Source organism: Thamnophis sirtalis, unplaced genomic scaffold (genome assembly GCF_051295495.1).
Source record: "Thamnophis sirtalis isolate CommonGarterSnake01/CBP01778 unplaced genomic scaffold, rThaSir2_p1.2 scaffold_3, whole genome shotgun sequence".
In the NCBI taxonomy this organism is placed as follows: domain Eukaryota; kingdom Metazoa; phylum Chordata; class Lepidosauria; order Squamata; family Natricidae; genus Thamnophis; species Thamnophis sirtalis.
In genome coordinates, this window is record NW_028261383.1 from 150,078,528 (window position 1) to 150,092,201 (window position 13,674).

General features: G+C 43.6%; 1 protein-coding gene across 1 annotated transcript in view; it reads left to right on the plus strand.

Annotated features, from left to right (window-relative positions):
- The first annotated feature begins 2,394 nt into the window (after positions 1 to 2,394).
- Positions 2,395 to 13,674, plus strand: part of BAZ2A (bromodomain adjacent to zinc finger domain 2A) — a 63,463-nt gene continuing 52,183 nt past the window's right edge. The window contains exon 1 of the mRNA XM_087710389.1: positions 2,395 to 2,557. The gene's annotated coding sequence lies outside the window, so the exon portion shown is untranslated. The remainder of the gene's footprint in view (positions 2,558 to 13,674) is intronic.

Consider the following 13,674-nt stretch of genomic DNA (forward strand, 5'->3'; position numbering starts at 1 on the left):
TCAGTTAAAACAAAACAAACCAGAATTAAAACAATCACAAATTAAACAAAGAAGCAAGAAATGTTCCATGGGCACATTCTGGGAGTGACTACACAAAGTAAGTCCCATTGTAAGGCTTACTGTTAAGTAAACATAGAAAGAACTGCAGTTTAGCTGACATTTAAATTGATATTAAACTGCTTAAAAGATAGCCCAAGTGAGCTTTCATCACAGATTCCACAATGCAGCATGAGAGATATCATCAAGAGGGCAAGTCTACATCCTAATAATTTAATGTCTTTAAGAGGGCTATCAACACCCCCCCCCTCAAAGCCTCTTTAGTGGTGGGATTCATTTTTTTAACTACCAGTTTTGTGGGCGTGGCTTGGTGGGCGTGACTTGGTGGGCATGGCAGGGGAAGGATATTGCAAAATCTCCATTCCCTCCCCACCACACTAAGCTGCTTTCCAGCTGTTTTCTCCTTTGCAGGGCAACAGAAGAAGACCCAGCCAATCAGCTGGACTCAATTGTGGTCGTAACTCGAGGACTACCTGTAAAGGCTTTTCTGAATTCAGCTAGATTTGTCCCTCATTCTACACTTTCTGAATTTGATTTAAAATACAGTACCCCTTTTCAAGTCAATAAAAATAGAATTGGTTGTTTTCTGAGAAACAACCACCTCCTGAGAGGGTTTTTTTTGTTTTTTGTTTTTTTTTTGTTCTTTTTTAGGGACACGGTGGCTCAGCAGCTAATATGCTGAGCTTATCGATCAGAAAGACTGGCGGTTTGGCGGTTCGAATCCCTAGCGCTGCATAACAGAGTGAGCTCCCGTTAGTTGTCCCAGCTTCTGCCAACCTAGCAGTTCGAAAGCATGTAAAAATACAAGTAGAAAAATAGGAACCACCTTTGGTGGGAAGGTAACGGTGTTCCATGAGCCTTCAGTGTTTAGTCATGCCGGCCACATGACCACGGAGACATCTTTAGACAGCACTAGCTCTTCAGCTTTGAAACATAGATGAACATTGCCCCCTAGAGTCGGGAACAACTAGTACATATGTGTGAGGGGAACCTTCACAGGTTTTTTTTTAAATAAAGAAAAACAAAAAAAAGTGGGCAAATTTAATTTAACCTGCCATTCCTAGACTAGACTAGAAAGTTAGAAAAGAAAAGAAACCCTGAGGAAACCGATGGCATTGGTGCTGGTGTCCTACCATTTAATAACTTCTTACAAAATTTTCCTCCTTTTGGGAGCACTTCTGGCGGCCAGACTTAATCTGATGCTCCCCAAAGCATCCACAGAATCCCAGATGCTCAGGTAGGCTACAGAATTGGTTAAAAGCCAAAGTGAAGAAATAACAGCGTTGAGCACCAGCCATCCTTATTTATTTGAAAAAGGTAAAGCAACCAACTTGATTGCCCAGGTGATCCACATGTATGTATTCCCTACACAGTATAGCAGAAAGAAACAGGATACTCATTGAGTCTCATTGCCATCCCATCCTCTTACACAGCAATTGAACCAATGAAGAGAGAGAGAAAAGCATTCAGCCAAACGGGGCTTCCTTGTGGGAGTGGGTTGTATAGTATCACATACATTACAGTTGTATAGTATCGTTACTATATAGGACCACCATAGTCCCTTTTGGAGCTGCTCCTGCCCAAGGAGTTATAAAAAGCGGGGTGGGTCCAATGCGTGTCCTACTTAGGGCCCCCTCACTGTGAGCTTGGAGTAGCTTGTTGACAAGGCTACTCGGTCCGACTCGGAGGTCTGGCCAGGGCCTTTCTTTCCGTCCGTGTGATTTACTTCCCCCTCCGTCCGCAAGGCGCAATTAATACTGCCCGACCTAAGCGTCTTTCCCCCCGCTGGAATAAATCCTCTTGACTGCGGTAGGATTTACTTCCAACCACGGAGATGATCCCGTGGACGCTCGCAGCCTTCGCGTTTTCCCAGAGAGAGAGAGAGAGAGAGAGAGAGAAAGAGGGAGGGAGGGCCGGTGTCTCCATCCGAGGGCTGTAGGGAAAGAACTCGCGGCTGTTTGTTCCCCGGGGTGCATTAAGGTACCCAGGGTGATGTGCGTCCGCCTGCAACCAACCGCGTGACATCTACCCATTAGTGACCTCCTGGAGTACGAAGATTGAGGGTGGGTGGGAATCCCTCTTCCTAAGGATCTTTTCTGCCCCCACCCCCGAACTCGCTCCTTAGCCGGAGGGATCTCCCCGTGTCCCCATTTCTGGGTACATGCAGGAGGGGAGGCGGGCGGTAACTGGACTAGGCAACGGGAGTAACACACACACACACACCGCTTTTCGATCTCCCTCGCCTTTGCCTGCAAGGCTCCTGCACCTTTAAATAATTCATCGTCCTGCCTTCGCCTCTGCCTCCTGCATGGGGCTGGGGAGGAGACAGCAGCAGCAGCAGCCTGGTGACATCAGCGCCAGGGCTTCAACAGCCACCTGCTCCCCGACGGAGACGGAGAGGAAGGGAGAGAGGAAGCGGCTGGGAACCCCCGTCGGATTCGCCGCCGCCCTGCAGTCCGGCTCCCCAGATCTCTGCCTCCGGAGAGCTTTCCTCCGCCAGGTAAGCGGGCGCGGGACGTGCGGGACGCGTGACTGGTGGGGGGGGGAGAGCGTGGAGGGGGGGAACCCCAGACGATCCCACCGAGTTGATCGGATCCGATCCAGGCGGAGCCTGGGAGTCCTCCTTGCTTCACCATCACTTTTCCCCCCGCCTTATTCTCTCGTCCTTCATGCCCTGCCTGCGGCAGCTGCCGCCACTCGCAATCCCCCGGGTCCCAAAGGCAGGACGATTCCGTGCGGTTTTTCTTCTTTTTCCTGGACATTGTTTTAAAGCAGTCGAGAGCCCTGGCGGGGGCGGACAAACACCGCCTCCCCACTTTCAAGAAGAGGGATTCAAACGGGGGGGCGGCGGGGGGGCTTCTTCTCAAGCAAGTTATCCCCGACTGTTTCGTTTTTCCTTTTTGCGGTCTATTCCCAAGCCCTTTAAGAAACAGTAACATTCCTATTAAATCCGAAAAGAGATCTAAAATTGGAAGTCTGGCCAGCGGCTTAGAGGAAATCCTGGCTTCTAGAGGTCCCCTGAATGAAACGAAGCACCTAGAATGACGTGTGATCTAGTGCTTAGGCTACCCGAGCGATTCTCTTCGGATCCTGAAGCGATCCATTGGGTGTTTTCCTTTTCGTAACTTCCCTTGGCCGTGAATTGTTGATTAGACTTGGGAAGCCCAGTTCCCGTCCTCAGTTAAGAACATTTAATCGAGAACGGTGTTTTAATAGAGCTCTGAAGGCATTTGGGCATCCAGAACAGGGGTGGGGTTTGTAAATTAATAGAGGAGGATATTGGTAATAACAACCCTTCGGAGCTCTGGGGAGAGACGGGTGAAAAGCTATTCTGGGAGGCTGCGCTGTCTCGCCCTGCGTCCTGCCTGCTCTCTCAGCTGCCTCGCAGGTGAAATTGGGAGGTGGCATCCCTATCCCACCATAAGAAGGTGAATGAGTTTGCAGAATAAATGCATTTGCGGCGCAGCGCCTGGATTTTCATAGTCTTCATGAAAAACACTTTCATTGGAGCCATTTCACCCTGGAAGAGGTGGGTATGCTAATGAGACCGTCTTAGCTAGCTTCTTCACCTTCATAGGAAGAAGGGAAAAGAGATCCTTTTCTCATTTCAAGCACCAGCAAAAGTCCTCATTTTCTGAAGCTTGGTTTGGCTAAACCCTGTGGGTGGGGGTGGATTACTACTCCCGCTCTAGAATCTTCTGCTGTTGACCTTGTGTTTTGGTCCCAGGTAAATCCCAACCTTCCTGAATGGGTCTATCTGGTTCTTAGCATACTTCCAAATTGATAAATAAGCTGCTATTCATTGACTAGATCAACATACCACATTAAGCCATAATCTATTGGGTTGTCTTGTCTTGGGTGAATTCACACATTGGGTCTATAAATGATTTGTCTTTTGGTGAAATGCATTTATACAGCTAATTGTAACTTCTTAACCAATGTAGACTAATGTAGGTAACCCACAACATGTATCTTAATTACGGTTGTGGTCATATAACATACCTGCCCATGGTTAGCCTGGCTACCAGCTTAGCTGGGCTTCAGAAAAAGACTGGACCAATTCATGAAAATCCTGGCTATCAATGGCAATGTGCCTATCTCTTAAGAAGGCCACCTTCCTGGCCAACTAGAGAGTTTTCTTAGGCAGTTGGTTGGCCACTGTGAGAACAGGCTCCTAGAATAGATGGGCCAAGTGTGTGATCCAGCAGGGCACTGCATATGTTCTTCATCAATCTTAAGAATAACTTGAGTTTCCTGGGTTCATGTGATGCAATGAACTATAAACTGATAATATGGTTTGGGTTTAGCCAGCATGCTGGACTCTGAAACATGGTTTGCTAGTTTGTGATTTCCACAGACAGCATGGCTACATATTCAGCTCAAGATCTACCCAAGTCAGAGCAGCAAATCCATACTCCTTTGTGATAGCTGTGAGTTTTGGTCCATAAGAGAGGAAGACGCACAAGATTGTCTCCTCCTTAGATAAATAAATGCAATACAGGCAATCCTTAACTTGCAACAGTTCATGTAGTACCATTCAAAATTACAACGGCACTTTTTAAAAAGTGGCTTATGACAATTTTTGACACAACCATTGCATCCCCATGGTCAAAACTAAAGACACTTGGCAACTGACTCATATTTATGACAACTGCAGTGTCCTGGGGTCTTTTGCAATCTTCTGACAAGCAAAGTCGATGGGGAAGCCAGGTTTACTTAACAACTGTTACTAATTTAAAAGCTGCAGTGTTCACTTAACTGTGGCAAGAATGGTCCTAAATAAGGCAAAATTCTCTTCATTTAGCAACATAAATTTTGGGCTTAGCTGTGGTCGGGGACTACCTGTAACAACAGAATGCTTTCTTTTCCTTTCTATAATAACCTACACAAGATGGCCACATAACCTTCCCTCTCAAAAGGTGTGGTCCTTAGCTGTGATTTTGTGACCTTGGCCTTTGCATTGTCTGAATACAGTACATCTATATAGTGCATCAAAGGTGGCTCAGTGGCTAAGACACTGAGCTTGTCGATCAGAAAGATCAGCAGTTTGAATCCCTAGCGCCAAATAACGGAGTGAGCTCCCGTTACTTGTCCCAGCTTCTGCCAACTAGCAGTTCGAAAGCAGGTAAAAATGCAAGTAGAAAAATAGGGACCACCTTTGGTGGGAAGGTAATGGCGTTCCGTGTCCCTTCGTTTTTTTATCATGCCGGCCACATGACCATGGAGACGTCTTCGAACAGTGCTGGCTTTTCGCTTTGAAACAGAGATGAGCACTGTCCCCTAGAGTTGGGAACAACTAGCACATACGTGTGAGGGAAACCTTTATCTTTAACTTTATATAGTCCATGCACCATAATTTGAAAATCCAGTGTGGCCGGAGAAAGAGTAAGTCTTTCTTCAGGTAATGACTTTTGATTCAACACTCAAGAGTATTAGTAACAGTGCTTCCTAAACTAAATCACTTGTTCCATGAATTAGATGTCCCTGTGTTTGTTTGTTCTAGTCTACTCGTCTGTTGAGAAACATGATATCCAGTAGATTACAGGATCTTTATAAAGTTGTGTGCAATAAAAAAATTATGAGAAAATCTGATTCTTATATAATTCTCATCCATTTTAATGTAGAATTATGCAAAACCAGATAGAGAATAGAAACTGGCACTTTTCTTTATTTTGTACGATTTTAATAACTTTCTGGTTTTTCTAGAGATGAGGAGGGATGACAAATTAACCACAGCACTGAAAGTCTTGCTTTTTTAAGCAAATATTGGATAGACATTTTTAACTACATTTTAGCAATCATGGCCCTAAAAAGGATCAAAGGAATTCTCAACGTTGTACTCTATTCCCAAGACTCATGACCAAGTCATGGTTTAAGACAGGGTTTATTCAATAAACCATGTTTGGATGGGTGAATAGAAAAGCTAAAGCAAAACCAAATAAGCAATTAGAATAGTACAAAGTGCAAACATAGTTCTTATTTAACTTTTTTACTGCCTGATTTCCAATAACTCTGGGCAGCTCACAAGAAGAAAATACAGGTAGTCCTCAACATGACCACAATTGAGCCCAAAATTTATGTTGCTAAACAACACATTTGTTAAGTCAGTTTTGCCCCATTTTACAACCTTTCTTGCCACAGTTGTTAAGTGAATCACTGCAGTTAAGTTAGTAACATGGTTGTTAAGTGAATCTGGTTTACTCATCGACTTTGCTTGTCAGAAGGTCACAAAAGATTATCACATGATCCTATGATCCTTCAACTGTCATAAATGTGAGACAGTTGCTGACAGTCTGAATTTTGATCATGTAACTATGGAGATGCTGCAGTGGTTGTAAGTGTGAAAAATGGTCATAAATTACATTTTTCAGTGATGTGGTAACTTTGAAAGGTCACCAAATGAACTGCTGTAAGTCGAGGACTACCTGTAACTGTAAACGATTCATATTTATGTTTTACTCATACTGCAGCAGAAAAAAAACCTCAGTGCAACAATTCTCTTCTTTGAACCAAAACCTCAATTCTATTATAAAAATGGAATCTATTGGAGTTGGCAGCCAATAAATTTAAATAAATAATGTAAATAAAAACAAAGTTATATCTTATGGAGTTTATTTTTGTTTGGAATTAGGTATTCTTTTCAATTACTTAGATTTTTAAGGCATGTAATATATCCAAATTATGAGAAACTGTGCCCCAGATTATGCATTTATTTATGCTTAAAAAAGTAAGCCCATTTTTATACCTTATTCCCTACTAAGGAGATTTTAATCAGAGTTGGGCATGACCTGACCAGAAATGGATTCCAACCAACCAACAAATCTACATTGGAAATTAAAGTCTGAACTGAGTTTGCTAACTGTGATTGTAATATTTGCAGTTTAGCATTTTTAGGTTTTAAACAATAAGTCTGATCTGCCTTAGCAAGATGCTAAGTAGAAAGAAGTTGGAAATAGCCAAGTTGATTGTAATTTGGTTAAAAAAAGAAAGAAAATATGATTTGACAGATTAATCCATTATTTGCATTTTAAAGGATGGAAAACGTGATGTATAAAATGAATTATGATTTGACTCCCACTCAGCTTGGAAGGAATTTGGGTCAAGAATCAGAACTAATAGAACCAAACTACCCTACTTTGTGGTTAGTTAGAGACATTGTTTGACATGACATCAGAGCTGAGCCAATAAATAAGTTCACATGTTGGTCTTACTCATTAGTTTAACCATAGTTTATTAACCATCCTAACAAAACACTGTTTTAGGATGCCTAAGCTACATGTAATTTCTCTAGTGACTTAGATCTGGTTGTCAGGTTTCAGGACAGCAATGCAATTCTTGGCTAGGGATTTCTATTATGCCACTGACATACTGTATTATCAAGCACTAATATAGACTCACTAGCTATTCCATTTCCACTGACTTATTGAAGGACAATTCCTGTAGTATTCTAGGATTACTTACCTTAGCCAGTAGGTGCAGTGACTTAGAAAAAGAGAGTATGACTGGCTTCACACAATACCTAAGCCATACTAACAATCACTTGGTGAGCTGTGGGAACTTATCCTTTGTGGTTTTATTGATTCTGTAAATCCAGTCAACTTGTTCTATCAGACAACAGTGATAAATCAAACATTTATGCCATTGCTAGAATTTCTTTGGGAAGCATGTGTTTTAGAATCTAGGGTTGCACCTGAAGTAATGACATAGTTTACAAATTAGGTAAGGATTTCTTAGATATGTTTCAAATGTCACAAGGCAATGGAAGATGAAAAAATAATGTTTGAGATGACCACTTAACCCAAATTTGATAGTTCACTGCTCCAAATTCCAAAGCTTTTCTAGGCACTCCTTAACAACTGTTACTTATTGCTTAAGTCTCCTTTTGTCCAAACAGCCATTTATGAAATCCTAAGAGCAGAGATGGGAAATGTGAGGTGGATTATGCTACCATTACATAGAGGTAGAACTGGTTGAACAGTTGTACCCAATGATTATACATTAGTGGCACTGCATCAGGCTAGAAAATGTTGAATAGCACATCACAGTACTCGGTTCTAGCTCTGTGTTGTTCAACATATTTATATATAAGGCTTGGAAGAAAGGCTAGAATATACAATTATCAGATCCATCTGTGGATGACACCAAAGAGTGGATAGATTAACACTTTATAGAGGACCACACCAGAATTCAGGAAGACCCTGACGAACTACAAGCCAGGAAGATGAATTTCATCAAAGACAAGTGCAAAATCCTTCATTTGGGTAGAAAAATCAGACATGAATTTAGGATGGAAGACACTATGTTGAAGAACAGCATGTGTAAAAAAGATCTGGGCATCTTGGTTAATAACAAAATGAATATACGGTGACAGTGTAATAGAGCTAGGGGGAGGGAAACAATGCAATCCTGACTGTATCAATAGAAATATAGTGTCATGCTTAAGAAGTTAAAACTCTTTTCTATTCTTTGTTGATCTGCACCTAAATACTGGGGTCAGTTCTGAACACCATATTTCAGGAAGAAAATTACCTCTGGGCATGGAAGAAAAAACTTAGAAGGAATGGCCAGAAGCACTGAGTATGTTTAGTCTAGAGAACAGGGAGACATGACAGCTACTCCTGAAGGGCTGCCATGTGGAAGACAAGGTAAATTTGTTCACTGTTGTTTTAGGAGACAAGACAAATACTGGATTTAAATGACAAGGAACACATAGTCAATGGGAGTTGGCGGCATATAAATGTAATGCATGTATTATGTTGATTTCATTTGAATACAAGGAAGAATTTCTTAACAGAACGCTTTGAAAGTGGTAGACATTTTTCTTTCCTTAGAAATATTTAAACAGGCCAGATGGACCTCTATAGGGATTGCTGCAGAAGTGGATTCTTGTACTAGGCAGGGGTTGCAGTCCTTGACTTATAACAATTGGTTTAGTGGCCATTCAAAGGTATAACAGCACTGAGAAAAAAGTGACATGACCGTTTTTTCAGCATTTGGGTCACACGATCAAAATTCAGATGCCTGGCATCTGGTTCATATTTATGCAGTGTCCCAGGGCCATGGGCTCACCTTTAGCAACCTTTATCCAACAAGCAAAGTCAATGGGGAAGCCAGATTCACTTAAGAACAGTGACAAAAAAAAGCTCATAAAATGAGGCAAAATTCACTCAACATTCACTTTCTTGTTTGGTAACAGAAACCTTGGGCTCAATTATAGTTGTAAGTCAAGGACTATCTGTATATGATTCCAAAGTCTCTTCTCGGCTTTTTAAAAGTCAGCAATCATTTGATTCCTTATCTGTTAGTATGTTATCTCACTTTGGAGGACCTCAAGATGTCAGATGTGGCATGGCCTCCTCCAGTTTTTTCCCCATGGCAACGACCCTGTCAGGTAGATAGGACTGAGAGAGTAACAGGCTCAATGTCACCTAGGTAGTTTTTGTACCAGCTGCTTAACCATCCCCATACTCTGCAGGCATGGGGATTCCTGCACCAAAGGAGTACGGTTATCCCATCCTTTCCTGCATTATATATAGAGATAGATAGATATAGATAGATAGATAGATAGATAGATAGATAGATAGATAGATAGATAGATAGATAGCCAGAGGCATTCACGGATTCTCACAGATAGGCTGGAGTGCAGAGGTCGTTACAAGGACGATTCCTCCTCTTATTTCTGTAAATGTAGCTAGCAGTCCTCCTCAACACAGGGGAATCTGTTAATCTGTTGGAAACTCGGCACCCACAGTTGCTGTTTGGGCGGACAGCTCAGCCTTCTGGCTGTTATGTAGCCCCTACGTTTTACCTGGCTGAAAAGCAATTTGGACTGGGCTTGAATTGAACCGGGAGGACAATGCTGCTGAATTCAAGCTCGCCTCCCCCCCCCCCCTTTGCCGGTCTCCCTAGTGAGGATAATTACCAGACCGCCTCACTCGGGGCGGGAAAGGCTTCTGTGCCAGTCAGTTCCCTGAGCGTGACTCACACGCTGGAAGAGAACAGGGTGGTTTGGGCTAAAAGCCCTGAGAGGGAGGGAAGGAGGCAGGCAGGCAGGCGGGCGGGGCGGGGGAAAGAGCGCGAGCGCCCACCCGCTTCTGCCGCTACTTCGCTGGATGGGAAAAGAAAACCTTTGGCGGTTGCAAGCTGGGCAAGGCTGCGGGGTTTGGGGAGGGGGGGGGAAAGAGAGGAGGGACTCGCAAAACCTAAACCATCTGCCTCTCCTCCTCGCTTCCACCAGCCCTGCACCTTTGCAGCAGCGTCGTGCAGCGCACGCAGCCTCTAATGGCCTCTGGGTTTGTTTTCTTGTTTGTGGGTGGGGTGTCGACAGATCTTGGGAGCGACAAACGAAAGGGAGCGGGGGGGGGGGAGGAAGGAAGGAAGGAGGAGATAAGAGAGATTGGGGAGTTTCCCAGCTGCCTCAGAGCACCAATCCCGACCCCCGTCCAGCCGTCCTTCTGGGAGCAGCCATCGACCGCCCCCCCTCCCACCCCGGAGAAGCTGCTGCGTGCTTTTTTTTCCTTCTTGTGTTGTCTGGCCGCGCGCAACCCGTGGAAAGTGAACGCCCCGCAGTTTGATCTCCCCCCCCTTCCCCGCCCGTGTGACTCGAGGAAGTTGCTTCTCTTCCCTCCCTTCTCGCGCCGCCCGCCGGCAGCTCGAGCCTTGTAAGGGAGGGCGAGGTGGGGAATCGCTTGGCAGCCGCGCGGGCGTCCCTCGGAGAAGGGCATTTGGGTTGTGGCTGCGGAGCGGATGAAGGACGCGCCGGAGGCTGCTGGCCAAGCGCCTTTCTCGGAAGAAGTTTCCCTGCGCCCCCCCCCCCTCGTCCCGAAATGCAAACTTCGAAGTCCATCCCAGAATGCTTCTCTTTGGCATTCCTTTTGACCGCTTTGTTTTCGCTCCTGACGCAGCGAGTTCATTTCAGTTTGCAGCCTTCGAGGCGGTTTCCCCCGGTCTCCTTAAATGAGCTTCCTCACGCGAAGAAGAATAAATTGTAGAAGAAGCGCCCCCCCCCCTTCGGAAACAAAATGCCTTCAAACACACCGAGCCGGATGAGCAAATGTATTCCATTTCTGAGTCCTTGGCTTTAAAAGAAGTGGCTTGCTTAATGAATACTTCATGTTCAAAGCACTCCATGTATGCACTTTAAGTGATCCTTGTTCTGCAGGGAGTTCAAATATGACGGTCCTCGTTTTGCTAAGAAGACTGAGGCATAGAAAATCAGGGCTTACCTCAGCTGGGGCCCAAACTGAACAACAGATTTCCCAGCTCATAGTCTTGGAGGCACTTCTGCCTGAGGTTCTGCAAGGACACAGTAGAGGTCCTTGCAGAAGCTAGTCAGTTCCTACAGAGATCCAGGTCACTATTTCCAATAGATCTAGCTTGAGATTCATTTCTCTCAGCTTGGGATCTCTTTTGAGTGAAGAAAGGCAGTCTCTCTGACGTATGTTAAAAAAGACACAATACATCAACACCTTTGCCCATTCTGCACCCAGAAGAAACTTGCCATATCTTGTCCAGTCACTGTGATGTCCCACAGCCTTGTTTTATTCAGCCTTTGTTTGTTGATGCTTCTTTGACAGGACAGAGACTATTGCTGGTGAGTGGATTTATAGGATACTCCTGTCTAGAGGCAGACTCATCCATTGGCAGGGGTTCCTGTTAGTGCAGATCTTTGGGATTCCAAAGATCTTTGTTTTCCAATTTAATTCTCTCTCTCTCTCTTTCCCTCTCTCTCTCTCACACACCACTCCTATTTAACACAATAGGTCCTTTCATAGAATTACACTGTGGATTCATGCTGTTACTCAGTCTCTATGGTTGTCACAGTGCAGCTACCCTGAATGTTTATGCAGCAGATGTGTGGGCATCTGCAAAGGAAAATCTATATACAAAAACCTCTATATGTTTGGAATGTACAAAAAACTTACAGCTGTGTAAGGTACAGGGACATTATGATAAATGCTGATTTCTGATGTTTAATGAATTTGCAAATGGTTCTGTTACTCCCAACTGCTCAAGTGTTGGGTTTTGAACAAGTTTTAGCCAACAGCAATCTTGTGCCATGATCCACTACACACATCTTGACCCTGGCTTTTGTTTTCGTCTTTTCTGCTATGTAAAGTAAAGGCAGAATCAGAAAACCCATACATTTTCTATACAAGGACCATGTCACTGCAGTATTTTATCTGACTAAAAATAATTTGCAGTGAACGTGATAGCGTTATGGGATAGAGATGTGCACAAAAGCAGTATCCTTCCTCTACCACACCCACCAAGCCACACCACACCCATCAAGCCAAACCCACAGAACCAGTAGTAAAAAAAATTGAATTTCACCACTGGGATAGATCCATATGTAATGTATATTGCAATAATTAAGGCAGGATATTAGCAAAGTGTGGACTGAAACTGACAGGATTTAACATGCCCAAAGGTACCTAGGAGCTTATTTATCTGAGTAAGAATTTGAATTCAGATCCAATTTTTACCAAAACACACATATTAACTCCATTTATATTAAGTTTGTATGAGAGTTTATAACACACTATAAGTGTACTACACAAGGGGGCGCTGAGGGACAGTAGTTTGTCAGTTGTGAACCAATTATTCCCTTACTTGATTGTATTATTTCTGGACAGTTCCTAGGCAGATTTCCTGAACTTGGAAGAAAAAAACCAAAACAAAAACCTGAGCTAGAATTCAATTCCTGTAAAGACCAAGTATTTTTCCAAGGAGAAGCAGTGGCAGATGAGAACTACTTCTTTCTAAACATGAGGTGGTTGTCTTTATATTTCCTTGTCAGACAGCCTCTCAGGTCCAATATATTTCCCACCCTATGCTTCAATGCACAGAAAGGTTCCTGCAACACACTGTAACCTACTTTTGCTTCCAGCAAACAGGGCAGGGAAAACCTCCCTTCCACTCATTGGGTTTTGAGAGCTTGCAGCTCTTGGTTAATGGGTTTGTCTGATGCACTCTTGCAGAGAGTCTGGCTCAGAAAATGCTGGACCAACTGGAAAATAGCTGCAAGCAGGTTTGGCTGCAGGTTGAAAGATGAGCCTCCATGCTTTCATCATAGATAACAATATCTGTCCCGATGGAGCAGAAGTGGACAGATTCTGGTTTAGGCTAGCATTCCTAAACTGATTATTGTTGTCCTTGTTTTCCGGCCTGCAAAGTCATTGGAACTCTGTGTAATTAGATATTTTGTATTGGCCTGGTCCATATCTTTCGTAAGCGGACAATATTGTAGTATTTTTGAGTAGCCTAATTCCTGTACTGTAAATGAAACTTCATTTGTAATTGTCCGTTAAGCCCCTAGGAAGCATAAGAATTTAGGGAATATATGTGTTAAAATGCTTTTGATGGACTTGATCAAGTATTATTATTTCAAACCTAAAAACTGATAAGATACACAGCATTGTCTCAAAATCTATGTACCTATAACATTTGCATGCAGGCTTCTTTTCCCATAGCAATGAATTCCTTCAATCTCCCCTTACATAGGAGAGGCCTAAGGAGGCCTTGTGGGAAAATGATGGGGCTTCAAACAACATTTTTGTACTGTATTTTGAGCAAAACATGTAAGGAATTAATAACTTGATTGCAACAGGATGTTAG